The 20,228-nt window shown below is 46.8% G+C and overlaps 1 pseudogene; it reads left to right on the top strand.

The window, feature by feature from the left end:
* Window positions 1-3,597: 3,597 nt before the first annotated feature.
* Window positions 3,598-4,661, top strand: LOC121851901 (annotated as a pseudogene).
* Window positions 4,662-20,228: the final 15,567 nt, after the last annotated feature.

Raw genomic sequence — 20,228 nt, 5'->3', positions numbered from 1 at the left:
TTATGAATGCATTTCCTATGTATCTTACATCTCTCTCCTATCATCTCTCACTTCGATCTCATCGAATAAATGTGGCGAGCATTCATCTTAGCTCAAAACAAATTAAATACACAGGCCGATCCATGTATATACAGGGTGCTTCAATTTTTTTTAACTGTAACAGTAAACATTTTTTAATAGACTATAACATGATGACAAATGTATGTTAATAGCTTTCAAAAGTCAGAATCTCCACTTGTTCGCCATCATTGTCAACACATGCCTGGAATCTTTTCCAGGTGGTCTCCAGAGCCCGGAGGCACATTTATTGTGGTATTGTTGCAAATTCTCAGAAGTGTAAAACATTTTTTAAGCACCCTGTATATATACCACTAAAAGAAAACTGGAGAATTACAGAGAAAGCTACTTTTTTTTCAAACCTCTAAATGTTTCCAGCCCAATTTCGAAGAAATCATGAAATATTCTAACACTTTCCTCTGTACGACGTCGAGCCATCGCTTTTGCATTCAATCAGCTGCCGAGAAGAAAGTATGGGGGGCATTAGAAAGCAGTGGGGTATCTCTACATGGATCGCTCTGTATTCCTGTATGGTCTATGCTTGGCGTGTTGACACCACCGCCCAATTATCTGGAAGGTAGTGGCTATGGACGTCTGTAACCCAGCACTGTGGAGGCAGCTAGGGTTCAGGGATCCTTATCCGAGGGCGTCAATGAGTTGCAATACTCTGGCTCGCCAGAAGATGGCAGTATAGCACATGTGTGGACTCCCAGCTGTTCCATTTGTGTGAGATAGTGTTGCCCCCCCCCCTCTCCCCTTCGCATGCATGGTTTTTTCCAGGTGTGTCCGTTTTGATTCCCACAAATGGAATAGGGTCACAGAGTGTGGGGGATTGTTGGTAGCGCTGGGTCTGGTCGCTATATCCCTTGCTCTTTTTGTGGTTTTACATGACAAGGAAGCTACAAATACTGTGCAGCACAGAGTCACGAGTTTGCAACTTTTACTTTTTTACTTTACTAAGGGTGGAGCAGTGACACAGTGGTCAGCGCACCATGACCTGAAACCTACCTCCCGAGTTCAATTCCCGGCCAGTGGCAAGTGATTTCAGAACCAATATCCGGCCGCCTCTAGGTCAACTGGAATTTAAATGGATTACCTGGTCTATATGTCTTAACATCACCAATAGAGACAAATGCGGCTGGGACGTGGTGTTGACTGCAGCATCTTGCAGTGTGCGTTGCCGACCCAAAAGGTGCTTGATAAATGCACTTTCCCTAACCGTCTTAAAGGATTGTTTGTCTTTGTATACTTATGTACATGCACATATATTCGCATACTATATATGGACAAATCAATTTCAATCTATTCATAAATAATCTCTGCAAGCCTTGATCTAGCTGGTAGATCTATATTTTGATTTAAAAAACAGCCTACATTCACAGCATGTACATGAATTTAAAATCACACATTTAATATCACACAATTCACCCATCTGCTGCCTACATGCGTTGTTAAATGTGTACAGAGCCCTGTGAGCCCTAATGCTACCACAGCATAATCCACCCACTATCTGTGGTTAAGGCATGACTCTACCTTACCTCTATAACTCTTAGCTCAAGACCTCTGCCTTCTTGACTCTGACTCTAACGCTATCCTCATACTAACCCTAATTCTAAGCTTCAACTCTTGCCCTCACTGTGACCACATAGCGCTGTAGCTTTGACTCTAGCCCTATCTGGTTATAGCCCAAACTCTAGCCTGTTCGAACCTGACTATAATTTTAAATTTAGATCATAGCCCTAACCATAACCCGAGCCATAGTCCTAACTTAATGCTTAAGTTCAAGCTTAAATATAACTCTAATCCTCACTCTCACTCGAACCCTCACATTAGCCCTCACTTAATTGTAACCCGAACCTTGATTGAACTTGTCGAATGTGGGGCGAGGTTAAGCCGAGCACCAGTTGGGGTTGGCACCCCATTCTGCTGCTCAGGTAAGTGTCTCTTGCAGACATTATATGCGGTTCATCGGCTTCACAAATCACCTCTACCTATAATCCTATAATCGGTACACAGAGCTATTGGAAGCGCCTCACGGCTTGTCAATGGAATCTTGAATTGATTCTTGTCAGTGAAATTGCCTACCACTGCATGAGCCAGACACAAGATACGACTGTCTCATTCAATTATTTCTCATGTGGACTGTCTCGTTTGCATTGACTTTCATCTAGTTTTGTTCGGGAATAGTTGCCACGTCTCGTTAGGGCTGCCTATTCGATGTTTGCCTTATTTGACTGTCTCGTTCTGTCTTGTTGAACCATCTCATTCGGTTTTGTGTTATCCGTTTAGTTGAGCACGCTGCAACTTGCTAATGTTTTTCCAGACATCCTGTACAGTAGTAAGTTGCAATCATCGAGCCTTACCAATACGATGCTACATGCCACCGTATTGGCCGAATGTGTTATAGAGCCCTGGTATGCAAATTGCAGGACCTAACTATATGGTGAGCAAATGGCATATTCTGGTCGAGTATAGTGCTTAGGCTTTTTAGATGAGTAGAAAATTGAATCCTGGAGTCTGCAATCCTGGAATATGTTGAACTTATTTTGCACCGTACGTAGCCAATCGTGCCAATCGAGGTTCGGTTACGAAAACAATTGGATAGATCAGCTCTAATATAGGTTGTAAATTAACTGTTATAGTCCATAACCTGGATGAATAACCTTGAGAAACATTTCATGAATATAATTCATCGACGGTGTCGTCATTTACAAGTAGCCAGTAACAAACAGCACTATTAAATCTGAAATAGGTTTATTGAATTGACAAAAGGTTATTGTAAGAACTTTGGAAAGGAGACAGTGATGGGAGGAGGGTATTCCAAATTGGAGCAGTGCGGGGCAAGAGACAGGGAAATGTTGTGACCTGCAGTGCGATGAGTGGGTGGGTGAGTGAGTGGTTGGGTTAGTGGATGTGTGAGTGAGTTCTTGTGACCGCCAATGTGGTGGCTGGACATACTATGGATGACACGAAAAAGTCTGCGAGACAGAATCAATGAGGTAAGCTTACCATTAAGGTAACCATGGTAGTAGCCACAGAAGAGTGATGAGGAGGCGACTGACCGCTGGAAAGTGAGTTACTTGACTAAAATTGTAAGCGCTGGATCATCAGTCAACAAAGAAAGCTATAAACAAGCTGAAATAACACTTTCCGAGGCCTTTAGAATTTACAATTTGCCCGTGCTGTTTTTTTTGGAATAGCATGTTTCACCCGTGTTGTCAAGGGAATGCACATGGGGATTTATTCTCCGAAAATCAATTAGACCTCTGTAATCTTCAAGAAGTTTGATAAGTTTCATGAAGTGACTGATCCAGAGGGATTTAATCGCAATACCTAAAGTAGAGGAATAGTTCTTGTCCTGTTTTTTTAGCTATCTCAAGTGCCACGAGGAACATTTTACTATCCATGGGCTGAGTTTTCAGCCATTTAAGTCTTGCGCATTTTACACCTTGTCATATTTGTATTCAACAGAGGGAGTGACCACGCCTCAAGTTGTTGGACATCACAGTTGTAGAGTTAAAATATTTTAAGCAAATGTACATGGGCAAATATGCAAGCCCGGCACTTGCCTTGAACTCGTCGGTTCAGAATGGGACGTTCCAGTCGCACTGTGTCCTGACACAGTTCAACCTGGTGTGCCGGCAGCCTACCGTCCCCCCTGAATACGCAGAGGTCATCCTCATTGCCATGATCATTTCCATCATCTTGAACATGTTCGGCAATACCCTCATCATCGCGGCCATCCTCTACTTCAAGCAGCTGCAGGTGCTACCAAACGCCTTCACCTTCTCACTGTCAGTGGCCGACATCCTTGTGGGCGTGGTGGTGATGCCCTTCTACATGAACCAGTGCGTCTACAACTGCTGTTCTACGGCCATGCGTTCTGCAAGGTGCACCACTTTCTACACGCCTTCCTGCCACTGCCTCCACCATGCACCTCTGCTGCATCGGCTACGACCGCTACCTGGCCATCTGTGACCCTTCCACTACCAAGAGCGCTTCACGAGAAGAACTGCAGCCATAGCGCTCGCAGCCACGTGGCTTGGCTCACTGCTCTACGTGGTGCCATCATGCTGGACTGGATCGTCATCGGCATCGAGGAGATGGTGGCCGAGCGCACCTGTCCCGACAACTGCATCTTCTTTATGAACAAGGTGTTCTCGAGCTGCGGAGCCTTCTTCAGCTTCATGTTGCCCATGGGCATCATGACAGTTACGTATGCAAAGATCTACCGTATCGCCCGCAAGCAGGCCCGCTCCATTGGTGCCCAACAGCATGGGATGCTGGGCCAGACCGCGCTGGGCTTCAACAAGCAGCAGTGGGCAGCCATGAAGCGAGAGCACAATGCCACCAAGACCGTGTCCATCATCTTGGGCATTTTCATGATATGCTGGGCGCCGTTCTTTAGCACCATCGTCATCGACCCTTACTTGAACTACACGACCAAGCCCGTGGTGTGGGAGATGCTCAACTGGATCGGGCACGTCAACTCGGCCATCAACCCGTTCCTCTACGGCGGCTTCAACCGCACATTCCGTAATGCCATCCGCATAATTTTCAGTCGCAGGCTCCTGCAGCCTGGGATCCGCAGTGCTGAGCTGTGATGGTTTACTGCCTTCCTTTTCAAGAAGCTTCTTCTATTCTGTGCCTCTTCTTTCTTTAAGGAGCATCCAACTGCCCTCAAATGCAATTCCACCGCATCATTCAATTTCATCCTTGGTCTCCCTCTACAACTTCGACCCTGTATTGGTTGCATTTCCATAGTGCTTGCAATTGCATATTTTTTTGTTTTTATGAGTTTCGTTGGCATTGTCTTTAAGCCCATTTGACCATCCCTGATGGTAAGCGCTATTCATATACAGTAGATTCTCGATTATCCGCGTGTGGTTTGTCCGATTTGTGGATTAACCACGCACCTGAGATTTTTACGTGAATTAATGACTCATGGATTTCCCCTTAGGCCAATAATGTAAAAACAGTTTTATATTGTTATTCTTGGAAATTTGTATTCCAAGTCACTAGCTTAAACCGAAGAAATGTGCTCCAGTTAATCCGAAATCCACATTATTGTTCTACAGTACAGTAGTTGCATACCATTACAACAGTGGACAGAGTTTGATTGATGTTGATTGGCGTGGCTCTGTTATCCACTTAGTGGGCGGAGTCTTCTGCACGGGAGCAGGCAAGTGTTATCATTGAGCATGCGCATTGAGCGTTCGATTGTTATTGTTTGTTTTTAATTCATCCCTATATTTGTGGGTTTTGACAGAGATCCGCAGAAAATAGATATTTTTGGATTACCCACGATTTTGAAAGATCTACGGCTATCCTCCTCGTCAGATAATCAAGAGCCTTCTGTATATTGGGTCCACCGGTAATATCAATTTGGTGTGATAAGAGTAACGTTGATGAAGAACTTCATTAGTTTTTACAAAGACTTGGAATAAACTATTTGCTGTAAACGAATGAAATTACTCTCTTTGAATATTTGTATGGGTTGAGTAATTTTCCAACCTGACATTTTCTCCTAAACAGTCCAGGGGCATTAACCAGTTAGACGTGGTTGGCTCAAACGAATAATGGAGGTTTTTTGAGAATATGTGGCGGAAAACCAGTGCAGAAAGATTTCAACTTCCACCTCCGGGAAAATGTATCCTATACTCCAGGGGTGGTCATGGACATTGAGTCCGAGTGGACGATGTTCAGGACATTGATTGTCAATGCAGCTGCAAAAAGCTGTGGCCTGAAGGCAGTTGGTGCCTGTCATGGCGGCAACCCTAAGACCTGCTGGTGGACATCAGGGGTGAGGGAAGCTGTCAAGTTGAAGAAGGAGGCTTTCCAAGCTATGCTCGGAAAAAGGTCTCTCGAATCGATTGAGAGGTACCAATGAAAACCTGCGCATGAGAGGAGTTTGGAGAGGCCATGGAAAGGGACTACCAGGCAGCCTCAAAGATGCTCTGGCACACCTTAGGAGGGGTCGACAGGACGTGGCCCAAGCTGTTCTCAGTAAGGTTGGCATAACATTGAACTCAAATAAGGAGATAGTGGAAAGGTGGAAGGAACACTTTGAGGAGCTCATTAACCCGGTGGACATGCCGTCTTCTCAGGAGGCAGCCCTAGAAACAGCTGCTGAAGTCGCTGCGGCAGACGAGGGCCTTCGTAGCAGCAAAGCTACTGGGGTGGACGAGATTCGCCCAGAGTTGTTCAAAGCGCTGGACAGTGTAGGAGTGTCGTGGTTAACACACCTCTTCAATGTTGCATAAAAGGCGGGTACAGTACCTCTGGATTGGCAAACTGGGTTCATGGTTCTCACTTTTAAGAAAGGGAACCAGAGGGTGTGCTTCAACTACAGAGGGATTATACTCCTCAGCATCCAAGGTAAAGCCTATGTCAGAGTGCTGGAGAGGAGGCTCTGCCCGGTGGTCGAGCCTCATATTCAGGAGGAACAATGCAGATTCCATCATGGTCGTGGAACAATGGACCAGCTCTTTTCCCTCTCACAAATATTTGAGGGGTCATGGGAGTATGCTTCTCCAGTCTACCGCTGCTTTGTAGACTTGAAGAAGGCTTATTACAATGTTCCCCGCAATGTCTTGTGGGAGGAGCTGCAGTAGTATGATGCACCACTGCTGCTTTTGTTTGCTATCCGGTCCGTCTATTCCCAGAGTGAGAGCTGTGTCCATATTCTTGGTGTTAAATCAAAGTCGTTCACCGTGGATGTTGGACTCCGCCAAGGGTGCATTTTGTCTCCACTCCTGTTTGTGAATTTTATGGACAGGATATCAAGGCGCATCCAAGCTATGGAGAGTATCCAGTACGGGGGCATGGAGGTGACGTTGTCCTCTTTGCCGTGTCACACTGTGATCTCCAGAGTGCACTTGAATGGTTTGATGCTGAGTGTGAAGCGGCTGGGATGAGCATCAGCACCTCCAAATCTGAGGTCATGGTTCACTCCCGGGAGATGGTTGATCGTGCTCTCCAGGTGACAGGGGGACAGCTGCTTTTAGTGGAGAGTTTAAGTACCTTCGGGTTTCTTTCGCGAGTCATGGTAAGTGGAAGCGGGAGATCGGCCAGAGAATCGGTGTGGCATCCACAGTGTTGCTGGCACTGCACCCTTCAGTGGTAGAAAAGCAGGAGCTGAGTTCTCGAACAAAGGTCTCGGTTTACAAGTCGATATACGTTCCCATCCTCACTTATGGTCATGAGCTTTGGGTAATGACCGAAAAGATAAGATCGTGGGTACAAGGGTTCGAAATGAGGTTTCTCTGCATGGTTGCTGGGCTCACTCTCTGTGATCGGATGAGGAGCTCGGTAATCCAGGAGAGCCTCAGTCGAGCCGCTCCTACGCCGAATCAAGAGCACCTGTTGAGTTGATTTGGGCATCTGGTAAGGATGCTCCCCTGGTAGACTACCCCCTGGAACTCTACCAGGCACGTCCCACTGGACGAAGATCCTGCAGCCGGCGAGGACATGCTGGCGGGATTATGTCGCTCGACTGGCCTGGGAACGCCTGGGAATTCCCCAGGAAGAGCAAGAATTTGTCGCCAAGGAAAGTGAGGTCTGGACTCAACATGCTGCTGCTGTGACCCTTGCCAGGAGAAGCGGATTGAGAAAATAATGAACAGTCACTGTGGTCACTTTACCGGGGCTTCTTAAGTTTAAAGGCAGAAACATTTATATATTTTAATACGTCACTTTGTTGAAAGATGATGATAACTTATTTAAATAGTAATGCAATGGTTATTTACGAAGTATTGTAATTTAATGGTGTATCAAATAGGTATATCGAACATGTAATCATTATCCATTCAATGTTTTCCCCGTTCTCGAGGCCCGGTCATGCATGCTCTCTTAACAAAATAAACCAGCACTTCAAACATATGGAAGATGTTAACTTTGTATGTGTTGCTCATCCGTGTACTTTGCTGCTGGAGCTATAAATGCAACAACAAACATCTTTCAAATCTGGCTGTCGCCTGATGAAGCAAGTTGTAATTACTGGCGAAACGTCGTACTCAGATTGTAAATGTTGTGGCTTGGTTCTCCAACACACCGGTGTTTTGTACGAATGACGAATTGGCATGTTCTGTTTACATGACAACCCTTACTAGTTTGCTGTGTCGGGTGGTGGCGGGTTTTAACGACACATTTATATATTTACGCGATCTAACCCAAAAAAACCTCTATTATGGATCTCTCAATAGCTCCGTGGTCGTATGATGAAGTAATTTATACAGGAATCACTCACTCGGTCTCAAGACTATTTCGAGGAGAAATCCACTAATAATATATTTAGCCAAAGCCCATGTCTGTGTCTTGACACTTTGTGAAATTGTAAAGGCATTATTATAATACCAGACCTGTAATCATCATGCTTTGGGAACGAGGCATTGGCCCAATTACATAGACTACTTTAGTAAGTTGTCACTGAATGCAGTAATATTTACGGGAATTAATCACTTAATGTGTTTTAACTAAGCCACATTAAATTTGATTTAAAGCTTTCGTGACTGCAGGGATTCATCTTCTTGGTACCGAAAGAACCAAGAAGATAAGCCACATTATTTGTTCATTTTCAATTTTAAGGTCTAGGCATTATAAACTTGAGCCTAGTCAATGTATCAGTGCGTACTTTTTCTCAATGAGTGAAAGTGCTGTAACATTAGCGAGAGCTGACACACACAAAATGCAATTTCAATTTAACACGTAGGTTACCCCAATGTAATAAAGGACTTCGCCGACACACTGCTGGGTCTCTGTATCTCTTTATTCTCGTTGACGCTTGCACTCCGCTGGTCCCGACAGCGGACGGGCTGCCTACTCGCGCTCGCCCCGCACGCGCCCTTCCGTCAGTCGCACCGCTCCCCGCTCCCGTACACCGTTGGCCGACGGTGTGCTCGAAGCTCCTCCAGCCACGTGGCTGATGGTGCAGGTACCCTCCGGCCACCCAACGTGGTCCAGCTTCGTGACTCCACCAACTGACCCGGAGCCCTTCCTGGATCCCACCTATATTCCCTTCACCACGTGATCCTGTCTCCTCCCTCTCACCACGCCCTTCACCGAACCTTCCAGATCCCGACTCCGCATAGCGCCTTGCTGGCTCCGCCCTTAGGTTCCGCCCCTGCTCTCCTCGCATCCGATTGGACCGAGGTGAGCGGCGGACCTTCACATACGCCCCCATACTGGGCCCCGCCCCCAATACCCTGGGCCGTATGATTGGCCCAGAGCCGAGCAGCGAAACCCCGCTTATGCTCGCATTACACATATTATATTAAAACGGTTATGTTGTCGATTTGAAACCTGTGCATGTATGTTGATTTATTTCACACCGTACGTAGCCAAACGTGCTAATCGGAGGTGCATGGTGTGGTGATGGTGGGGTGATAGTGGTGCGTGGTATGGTGATGGTTGTGGAGATTGTCGGGACATGGCAAGGGACCCCGTATAGAATTAGAATATTTATTCATACACGAGGAATCTGATGAGCGATAGAGCTCTTTCTCACAGATGTCCAGTAGGGGGCAGATAAGAACATTACAACACAATACAAAAACACGATCGGAGTGCAAAGTCTAGGAAATTGAAAGGGGCCATCCATTATAACGTACGCATGGAGGGGAGAGAGGGGGTTTAACCCAAATGCGTACGCTTGCGTATGGGGGGTCTACTGACAATGTACGTACGCATAGGAAACGGGGGGGGGGGGTAAAGCCTCGATAAAAATTTGTCAACATTGGCCTTCAAATGGGTTAGGTAGTCCGGCGGTGGACTATCTGTTTGTTTAAACACGTTATTGTGGGGGCTGACGCCCCCCTCCTCCTCTCCCCCCTCCTCCTCGGCCACTTCTCGCCGGGCTGCCGCCGATCGGGTGACTGCCCCCCCCGCACTAGCGTCCTCCCTGAGGAACATGGCTAAGTGTCTGGCTCACCACCGCCTGGAGTTATTCAACACACTCCCCACGTGCACCAACCACTAATGGAGAGGTGGCTGCATGCACGCGCGTGCCCGCGTAGGCGCACATTCGCTCACCACGGCTTGCGCTAAAAATAGCCGTATGAATGTGCACGCACCCCTCCCCCCCTCCTGTGGGTCGGCCTTAATCCGCTGTGCAAACATGCACGCAAGCACACGGGCACAACGACGGCCGTATTGATGGCAATATACGCACGCTCTACTGCTAAATGCTATCGTCGCTACGTGAATACACGCGCTGTGTAAACACGCACGCAAACGATTTTTAACTCACCCCTTCCTCGCCCTATTATTCGCGCGGCGCCGCTACACAGACGCGGGAACCGTTAATGAATTACTGCCCGCGTGCCTCCCACACACCCGCTCGAATTACGCCCCACGCCAACACTCTCCCACACCCACAGAAACCACACCACATGGATCCTCTGTGCTAAAGTTTATTAATGGCGCACTTGAAGAAAAAAAACCTGCGTGGCCCGGAGCAAAATTCTCAGTGAGCAGCGCCTAGCCTATCCCTATTCAATCCCTGGGTGTACCCGTACTCTACTTCTCACCTCACGGACATACTCATGGTGTTGCACGGACGCGGTGGGAGTCAGAGGAATGAGGGTACGAGAGGTCTCTGTCTGGGGTCGAGTCATAGCAGTACTCTCCAGCGTCCCTCAGACGCTCCGAGCGGCTGGGAGTCCGACCAGGCAGCTCAACGGCTGGAGGAGCACTGCCCAAAGTTTTCTCCTCCCTCCTCTCATGCCCTCGGAATCCAAAAATCCAGGGTCACGTGGTGTTATCCTGCACGGCCAATCGGGCGCCTACGTTTTGATTTTAAACCGATGCCCCGCCCCTACCTGGAGCGTTGCTTTCCATTACGCCTTGATCCATTGTCTACGCGCCCGTCCTCCTTACCCCAGACTCAACCGGTTTGATCGGGGAGGTCGTCCCTCGGATACACAGCTTCAGTCGGTCCAGGAATTTCCCTCCCACCTACTCTTATGCGCTGCTCGCTGGGTGTTTGCTACCGAGGCCCCGGGGCCCTATCTCTCTGTGCTATGAGTGTTCACTCACACAACCACTGACCCATTTCACTCATACACTAATTCACTCATCATACACTATTCACTCATCATACACTCACTCATCATACGCTGACTCACTCACACATCATACACTCACTCACACTACCACTGATTCACTCACACATCATACACTGGGAGTGTCATGCTGCAGCTATGGCTACAAGTTTGGTCGTACATGTTATGTTTGTCGTTTATTGTTAAATTTCAATCACAGTTCCTATGATTACTGTTGTTACATTGTTTTTATAGCTTGATTTTGGTGATTTCGAAAACATATTGTTAATCTAAATTGTCTTATGGTTGTTATTGTTTGACTTGCATCACACTGGGATTTTTGCACACAGCGTTGTAATACGTTTATTTTTCATAATCAACGTTTTTGGGTTTAGATCGCGTTAAACGTTGATTATGAATAATATTGGTCGCGAAAGCCTACGTGTTAAACTGACGTTTATTTTTGAAGATTCGCTGGTTTATCCAGGATGTTTCTGTTGCGCGTCATCGCTTTAAGATGTTCTCTGTTCATATTTGTTGCGGTTGCACCCGACTTAAGAGCCGCATGGCTCACAGGGCTATACCTAATAAATGAAACTTTAAACTTGTTTTCATTGCGGTTCGCTCGGTGAGCTTCGTCGTCCCCATCTATATATATAAATCGCAAATCTGTCTGTCTGTCTGTGTGTGTGTCTGTGGCGCCGGACCATACGCAGTTTCATTGGACGAAATGTGAGGGATTTGCGAGACACGATTGGTCCGGCGGTTGCCCTGGCAACGGGTAGCGACGCATTCGCTGCGGGTGGACGCCATTTTTAATTCCCATTAAAAATATGCGCACGCATTAACACGCGACTCTGAGGTAAATTCATCAAAGTTTCACGTCCTCTTCACCCCCCCCCACCACAATGTGTGCAATTACTATTATAGGGTCGGTAGATTATAAAATTATAGCGATTAGACAGTATTATTGTAGCGCGGGGGGGGGGGGGGGAACGGCACCCGTACCCAGCCTCAGCCGGGTGGGCAATTTAGGCGAGGCCGGAGGCTCTGCACGGTACTAGGCCTCGACAATCACCACGCGACTCTGAGGTAAATTCATCAAAGTTTCACGTCCTCTTCACTCCCCCCCACCACAATGTGTGCAATTACTATTATAGGGTCGGTAGATTATAAAATTATAGCGATTAGACAGTATTATTGTAGCGCGGGGGGGGGGGGGAACGGCACCCGTACCCAGCCTCAGCCGGGTGGGCAATTTAGGCGAGGCCGGAGGCTCTGCACGGTACTAGGCCTCGACACCACCACACTATAGGCCATACATATTACTGCACAGCGGCTGAGGAGATCGTGGCTGGGGGGGGGGGGGGCAGGGGTAGCAGCCCATCTGTGTATATATGTAAGGTTATTAAGAAATATATTTTTACCCGGGCAACGCCGGGTACTTCTGCTAGTACAATTTAAAGATAATTTACGGGGGCCGCAATGAAATTCGGCCTGGGGGGGGGGGGGGGTCGGCCAATCTCCTGGCACTGGGAAACCGTGGGACATCCCACTAGGGGCCCTCGGGTAAAAACCCATGGTACCAGGTGACCCCCCCCCCCACGAGACCCTACGTTGGTGCATGTGTGTGTTTAGTGGGGGTGTGCGTGCGTTCGTGTGGAGGGGTGCGAGGGGATAGCAGTGCCGGCGGAGTTTCTCCGTTGCTGTGGCACCACATTATTATTCATCCTTGATCGTTTCTGTGTGGATTAAATATCGGCCGTTCTATAGGATTCGGGGGTGCGGGGTGCGTCAAGCGTACGTAGGCAGGTGGGGGGGGGGAGTGTAAAAAGTACGCTTGCGTACAGCGAGGGGTCAAGTTTTGACAGATTTTTGCGTACGTACTAAGTGGATGGCCCCTAAACAAATTACTTTAAAATATATATACGTATAAAACTAAACCTTACCAGGTAAAGACCACTGAGCTATTAAATTATTTTTCAGACGTGACCTGGCCACAAATGACAGCTCAACGAAGTGGCGACATTCACGATGTCGCTACATACGTGATGTCTGTGATGTGAGTACATCGTATGCCATGCCTCTCTAGGGCCGGCACCACACAGTGACATCTGAGATGTCACAACATGTCACTACACGGGCATAGAGCGTTTCCCCTCGCAAGGCATGGTGTTTTCTCCGGGTACTCTGGTTTCCACCCACATTAAAGCACTCATTAATTGACCGATAACACCTGAATACATACGTAGTGTAGCAGCGCCGACTGGCGACCAGAAATAGCAATTGTGGGTGTACCCACCCAAGGGGAGAGAGTATAGTATACACGGGAAAGTCCACAAGGGGAAGAACTGAGGCAAGGGTCATGGAAGTGATAAGAACTGGGCCAAAAGTCATGGAAGGGATCCATCTTTGAGCTCCCAGAACCAGCTTGAAGGTTCGAGAAGGGGGGCATGGCCAGGGCAGGGCTGGGCCCTGCTGGACGCATGAAAGGGAGCGAGAGAGGATGCTCGAGGCTGTCCGTGGGAATCAGGGTCGTCTCGCCATGGAAATCGTCATCGTTGTCTCCGTTGTGGCTACCGTCCTTGTCATCGCCTGACGTTGCCACTGCTGGATAGTCAGCCAGCTATTTAGTCAGTTAGCGCCGTAGAGCTTGACAGTCAGCGTTACGTTATGTGGTCAGTGAGTCGAGCAGTGTGAGTACGAGTAATATAAATAAAAAAAGGTGCCTCGACAGTTATTGTCTGCGGAGTCCTACATTACATGTGGTGTCAGAAGTGATTACACATGTCTAAGAGATTACGTAAAACAAAGCCACTGGTAGCATCTTTGGATGAGAAGGACGACGTTGACGGGACCCCTCGGACAGCCCCGGGATCCACGATCTCAGTTGGAGATCCCGCAGGCACGTGAGCTGCGGCTGTGGAGTCGGGGGAGAGAGGTGCTGGTCTACGGCAGCCACGTGCCGAGGAGGGATGGCGAGAGGTGGCGAGCTGCCATGACCTCCTTCTTGCAGCCGTCGCGCAGTTACTTGCGCGACTGTCTGTGGCCGCACCGAGACTTCACCAACCCCAGAGAGGCGATGAGTAGCAGGGAAATGCCTGAGAATGCCCTTCCAGAGGTCATTGGCCCTGCCCAGATGGGGTGTGTCATAGACATGGATTCCTCAGATAACATCCGAACTGTGGTCAATATTGCCTCCAGGTCTAGCACGAAAGCGTACGCATTGCACTCGACGAGAAGGCTTTTGATCTGGATTCCTTTTGGCACCATGCAGAGGCTAATCTCCCCCCCCCCCCCCCCCAGTTCATCGTAATGTGCCGACTCCTTTATGCTCTTCTGACTGTGACAGTTACTTCTAATAGGTGTGTCTCAGAGAGGAATCAGGAGAGTGGGTGATCTTTTATCTAACTCAGTGGGGGTGGATACTCTCCAAAATAGTAGAAAGCGAAATGATGTCCCTAATAGCGATCTTTTCAAATTTCTCCAGATCAGCGACTCTATTAACAAGGCAAGAGATGTTGACCTCCGAAAGATCCCCTCCACGAGCTGGGTATGGCTGATGGAGGAGAGGGCTCACTATAAAATATTTGAGGCATACCAAATCCTACTTCTGGGCCCTACCGAGGTGAGACCAAAGACCAGAATACTTTTGGAGGGGGCGCTGGGCCGCCTGATCTTATCAGAGTCCTGGAAAATAATTAGGCACAACCCCTGGGCAAGGTCTAAGATCCCTCCCTCTCAGGATGATTAAACTTAAGTTCCTTCATGGAACTTATCTCACTAACCAACGGAGGTGTAAATTCTCCTAGGCCATATCCTCAGACTGCCCTAGGTGCCCTCCGGGCACCATCCAAATGTACATTCATGCCTTCTGGGACTGTCCACCATCAGGACATTCTATGATAAATAACCGAGCTGTACAACGTGATGTGTGGCACTGAGATACTGCCTAGCATTGAATCATTCCTCCTGGTCCTTAAACCCCAAGGTATCACCAGCTACCAACACACCCTTCTCTAAGCATTTAACATTTCGGACAGAAATACCATCCTGAGCTCTTTGAAGAATCATGGGACCCCTCATTCACCCTCTGGAATAACTCCCTATTCGCCCTAGCAGCTTTAGAACACCTGAGTCTGAAACTGAGGAATAGGAAGGGGGGTTCACCCCGATCTGGGCCCCCCTCGTGAATTCCACTCCAGGGACCCTGAGTTTACTTGATTGAAGTTGAAATATGATGGACTGCCCCCCTCTATCCCCTCTTACCCCTTCCTTCCAGAAGAAAAGGGATCTGATGTACGTACTACATAATGCAACGGTCCTACGACGTCCGCGTTGGTTGTCTGTCCGAGCCACCTGTCCCACTATACACCACTCACCTGTCGCGGAAGTTGGATACCCCCCCCTCCCTCCCCACCGTGGTTGGATCAATAAAGATAATTTATAAAAAAATATGGGTTTGGATCATTGTCATCAGCCATTATCGATCCATCACTGGTGGAATGACTTAAGCCATCTCTCATGGTGCTGCGATGTCACAATCCGACCAGTTTTAATATATAGCACATCATCTTGTGGTGATGCTGCTACGTTGGCAGTGGTGCACAAAGCACAAAAACAACTCGAACACATTCATTAACAACACTGTGTGGCCTTTAAAGGAAACGATTACAATGCGTGACACTTTGGGAAATTAAACTTCATATAATTACGTGCAATGAAGAAGGTACGTTGCTCGAAATGTCACCAATTATATTTATGTTCCTTTTTAAGGCCTCACACACGCAGCATTATTGACGCACGTGTTGAGATTCTAGATTTGAAGCTTTCGTGACTTTAAGGATTCATACTCTTAGGTTTTTTCGGTAAAGTCACGTAGGTAAAAAATAAAATTACAATTAATAAAAGTAATAATAGAAATAAAATAATAAATCACGACGTTTCGGAGGCAACACAAGTCTCCGTCATCATTTGGGACCGTCACAGCTAGATTTACTGTATCAAGTGAGGCAAAGATTCCAAGATACAAGTTCTTAAACACAAGTTAAGGGGGATGAGGGGGGAGGGCTTATCTGAATGTGGTAGCCAATGAATGGAACGTATTGGGAGGGGGGGGGGGCTAAAAGAGAGTGCATGTACACCTGTTGGTGCACCTGTTGGTGCACATGCTAGAAGAGAACGAAAATGCCCATGTTGTTTTACCCAGTGTTGGTTGGCAATCAAATACAAAAAGGAGAGTACTCTTAAACGCTAGGGATGTTAACACTCGGTAAAGTAAAATAGTGCCTGTCAAATAAGATGGTCCAAAAATGTGTAGTTAAATCTTTTTTGCATGGTTAATATCTCGGCCTCGCTGTGCGCTGCGTTGCACCGCTAGTCGAGTAGATAACCTTGCGTTCAATAAACCCTCGGAGCCAGGATGAACGTCCAACTCCAATCGTCATTTATTGATTGTAACAAGGTAAAACTGGTGAGAAAACACAGATACAGCATCTGTTATAATCCGGAAACACCAACACAATGAACACCACAGCATCAGAACATTGTCTTAGATAACAATAGATCCTGGATGGACCAGGCCCCTACATTACCACTGAACAACTAGACAAAAGGACAAGCCGGTGCGTTGCATACAGGCACATCGTGTATTCATCCCACTGCACCCCAAAAGTACAGCATTACACATAACACAAAACTGTGGATGAGATACTTCGTCATCTTTACTCTCAGGATCGCAACATAGGCACAAGTCTGACTCGACCTACTAAATCACAAGTAACATCCACAATAAGGAAAGTCGCAGGCTTCGTTACTAACTAGGCCTCGTATTTACTACAACAACTTAACGGCACCATAAAGGCATTCACATCACTATAACGGTCATTCCAACATTACAACAGCATTGCCAATATTATAGGAATATAAACAACTTACAGACAATGCTTCTTAAGCTCCCACAATGGACAAGTGCGGCTGTGGTCTCACTGAGATGCGATGCGTGCCGTCATCTTGAATTATGAGTAAGATGGCCGAAGCCCGCGTGGTTCACTGTAAATCTAACATCGTGACTTCCTGGTCACGTGACCAAAATTAGCATAAAAAACAGGAACTTCCTGTGAACGTACGCTCTACATCTGCCATGAGGCAAGACAGTTAATAACATCTTTCCATCATCACGGTTGAAATTATGTCTGTGTTTGTATATCTGGATGGCTTCGTGTACAAACCTTTGATGGTAGCCAGAGGATTTGCAGAGCACCTTGGTCTCGGAAAAAACAATATCATGAGAGCCCACGGCGTTGTAGCAATGATCGACTCAATTTTGCCGTGTTTAAGATCTGACTTGTGCTCGCGGACACGATCAGAGACATGACGTTTCGTTTCCCCATAACAATCACCACAGCTGCAACTCAGTTTATAGACTCCAGGGTATTGCAAGTCAGGGATGACAGCCTTCACAGATGGAATTAGATCACGGATTTTATGTACTGTACTGAATCGGACTTGGATCTTATGTTTGTTTAGAATTTTGGAGATCTTCTAAACAAACATAAGATCCAAGTCCGATTAATTTGCAAGTTAAAGCTGGTTAAATACCTGAGACCATAAACACCAAACAAAAACACAAATCTTTTGAGCTCCCAAAAATAGATCCGAAATCCACTTCCCCTGTAGCCAGAGGACACCGGTCACACGGACCGACTTCGTCGTTGGGGTTGTTATATATTTGGAATGAGATGAGCCTGTAAATATCTAACTTGTTCTACCCGTGTTGACCACGTGGAATTACTCAGGGGGGGTCACACCTTCGGTGATCAATTAGAGGAGGCGCTATCGGCTAATAGCTTTGGGGGGTGAAGACTGAATACACGGGGGTCCACACACCTGTGACCTCTCTCCCAAATCGCCAGTGATTACAACTGAGCAATTAAATTCTGTTTAATTGCTTCAATTATTTATGGACAGCCCCCCTCAAGGGAAGAGGGGGTGGGAGGGGGCGAGTCAACCACGTCATTACTCAAGTGAAAAATTAGGACTAAAAGTTTAAATACGGCGAGCAGGAGACGCTTTGCTGTAGATGGTGTCCGGGGTTCTTAGAACCGGGAGTCTCGGCTTGGAGGTGAAGGAGGCCTGGGTCCCGAGTGATCCGAGGGCTTAGAGGAAGTTGGGTGAGAGTCTCTTCCTATCGTTCTGCAGTCCATGCAGAGTTGTAACTTGCCTTGTGTTGGCACTGTGAGCCCTGCCGTGTGTATTTCAGGGGTTACGGTTATGGGTGAATGGGGAGCAGCGGTAGTGCTAGTGGTTAGCGCGCTCCACGACGAACCCGGTAACGCGGGTTCGATTCCTGCTCACTGCCAACACCAGTGGTGATTATCTGAGCCGGCCCTGGGTTGACTCGGTCTCAAATGAGTAGCTGGTGCGTAAACATATCCACTGGGGAGGCAAAGGCGACCAGGCGTGGTGCTGGCCACACACCCCCTCTTACCAAGATTTGCCTGGTAGAATTGGGATGGTTTAGTTGTATGTGTTGGGTGATTTTTTACCTTTCTTGTATTTTTCACTAGCATCATGTTGTTGAACTGTTTGTGGTTGTACTATTCTTACCCGTCCCTACTGGACATCTGTGAAAAGGAGCTTTATAGCTCATCAGATGCCTCCAGTATATTACATATCGTTTTGGTAATCTGTGCCTAACGCCTGACACTGTACACTGTGTGTAATGCTATGTGGGCTACGTGGATTTTCATGCAATTTCAAATATGTTTTTAGTTTTTCATGAAAGGCTTATTAAAATTGTAACTAATTATTAGTTTGTTACAAGGATAATCAAATTTACCAGGCTTTCATAGGGCCATTCGATCTTCTTTCCCTTGGTCGCTTCGGGGTGGATTAATTGACGTGCCAATTTCTCTGCTCCAGCAGCTGCCCCAGCAGACCCACCTCTCTCTCTCTCTGCCCAACCCCCCTCTCTCTCTATTTAAGGCCTCGACACAGAGGTATTGGGTCTTTGTGTGTCTATGTCGTGTGTCTCTCTCTGTGTGTCTGTGTTGTCTCTCTCTGCTTGTGTGTATGTCTGTGTGTCTGTGTTTTGTCTCTCTCTCAAATTTAGTTCTACCTGATGATGGTTGCTTGTGTCGCAATCGAAACGTCGTACTCTATTATTTAATATATTTTCTTTCCAAGTGACTTTACCGAAAGAACCAAAGAGTAATTCCTGCAGTCACAAAAGCTTCAAATTAAGTAAGTATAATCAATTTTATCCAAAATATACCAGTTTCGCTTTTGAATAAAGCCAAGTGCGACATCACAAATGATCTAGTAGAATTTCTGCACACGTTAACACCATCATAAATTGGTTTTGAAAAAAGGAACCATTTGAATGCTTATTCGAATTTTCAACGATCAAAAAAGGATTATGTAATGGCATACACCTGGTGATTCGTGAAATATTCCGTAAATTTGTTGTGGCTGAACTCAATTCAGAATCCAATCGTGGAGATATTGTCTTCATTCCCAGAATTGATCTGGCACCGTTTGATGTGAATTTACCATTCATTTTGAATCGAAGACAGTTTCCAATCATTCCTGCATTTGCTATCACGGTCAATAAGTGACAAGGACAAACTTTTGAGTACGTTGGACTTCATCTCAACGAAACTGTTTTTTTTCCTATGGACAACTTTATGTTGCTTTGTCAAGATGCAAATATCCAACCAATATTAAAGTGCTGATTCAACAAAATGAATCTCAAGGAAAACTGTTGGGAGATGATCGTCAATTTACACCAAATGTGATATTTAGTATTTTTTATTGAATACATTCAATATAATCTTAACATTGTTGTCTTTTTCATGAAATTATTTTTTACGAACATATGACGGGCAATTACACTACTAAATAAATACTCTGATTCTGACTTGCTCCTCCGGTCTGCACGTACAGTTTGTTAAGGCTATACGGGGATCTCTGTCTTTGTATGTGTTACATGAGCTTGTACTTAGATGGTTGAGAACCAGAGTAGTTTGAGAGGGAGGTATAGGGTGTGTGTGGCAAAGTGTGCACCTAGTCTGGCACAAGCGCTGTGGTGACGCCATCACCTACTTAGTGGCGGAGAGTGCCTGTTGTTGT

This window comes from Callorhinchus milii, unplaced genomic scaffold, assembly GCF_018977255.1.
Source record: "Callorhinchus milii isolate IMCB2004 unplaced genomic scaffold, IMCB_Cmil_1.0 Scaffold201, whole genome shotgun sequence".
NCBI classification, from domain to species: Eukaryota; Metazoa; Chordata; class Chondrichthyes; order Chimaeriformes; family Callorhinchidae; genus Callorhinchus; species Callorhinchus milii.
The sequence above is the reverse complement of the archived record's forward strand: the minus strand, read 5'-3'. Positions and strand labels throughout refer to the sequence as shown.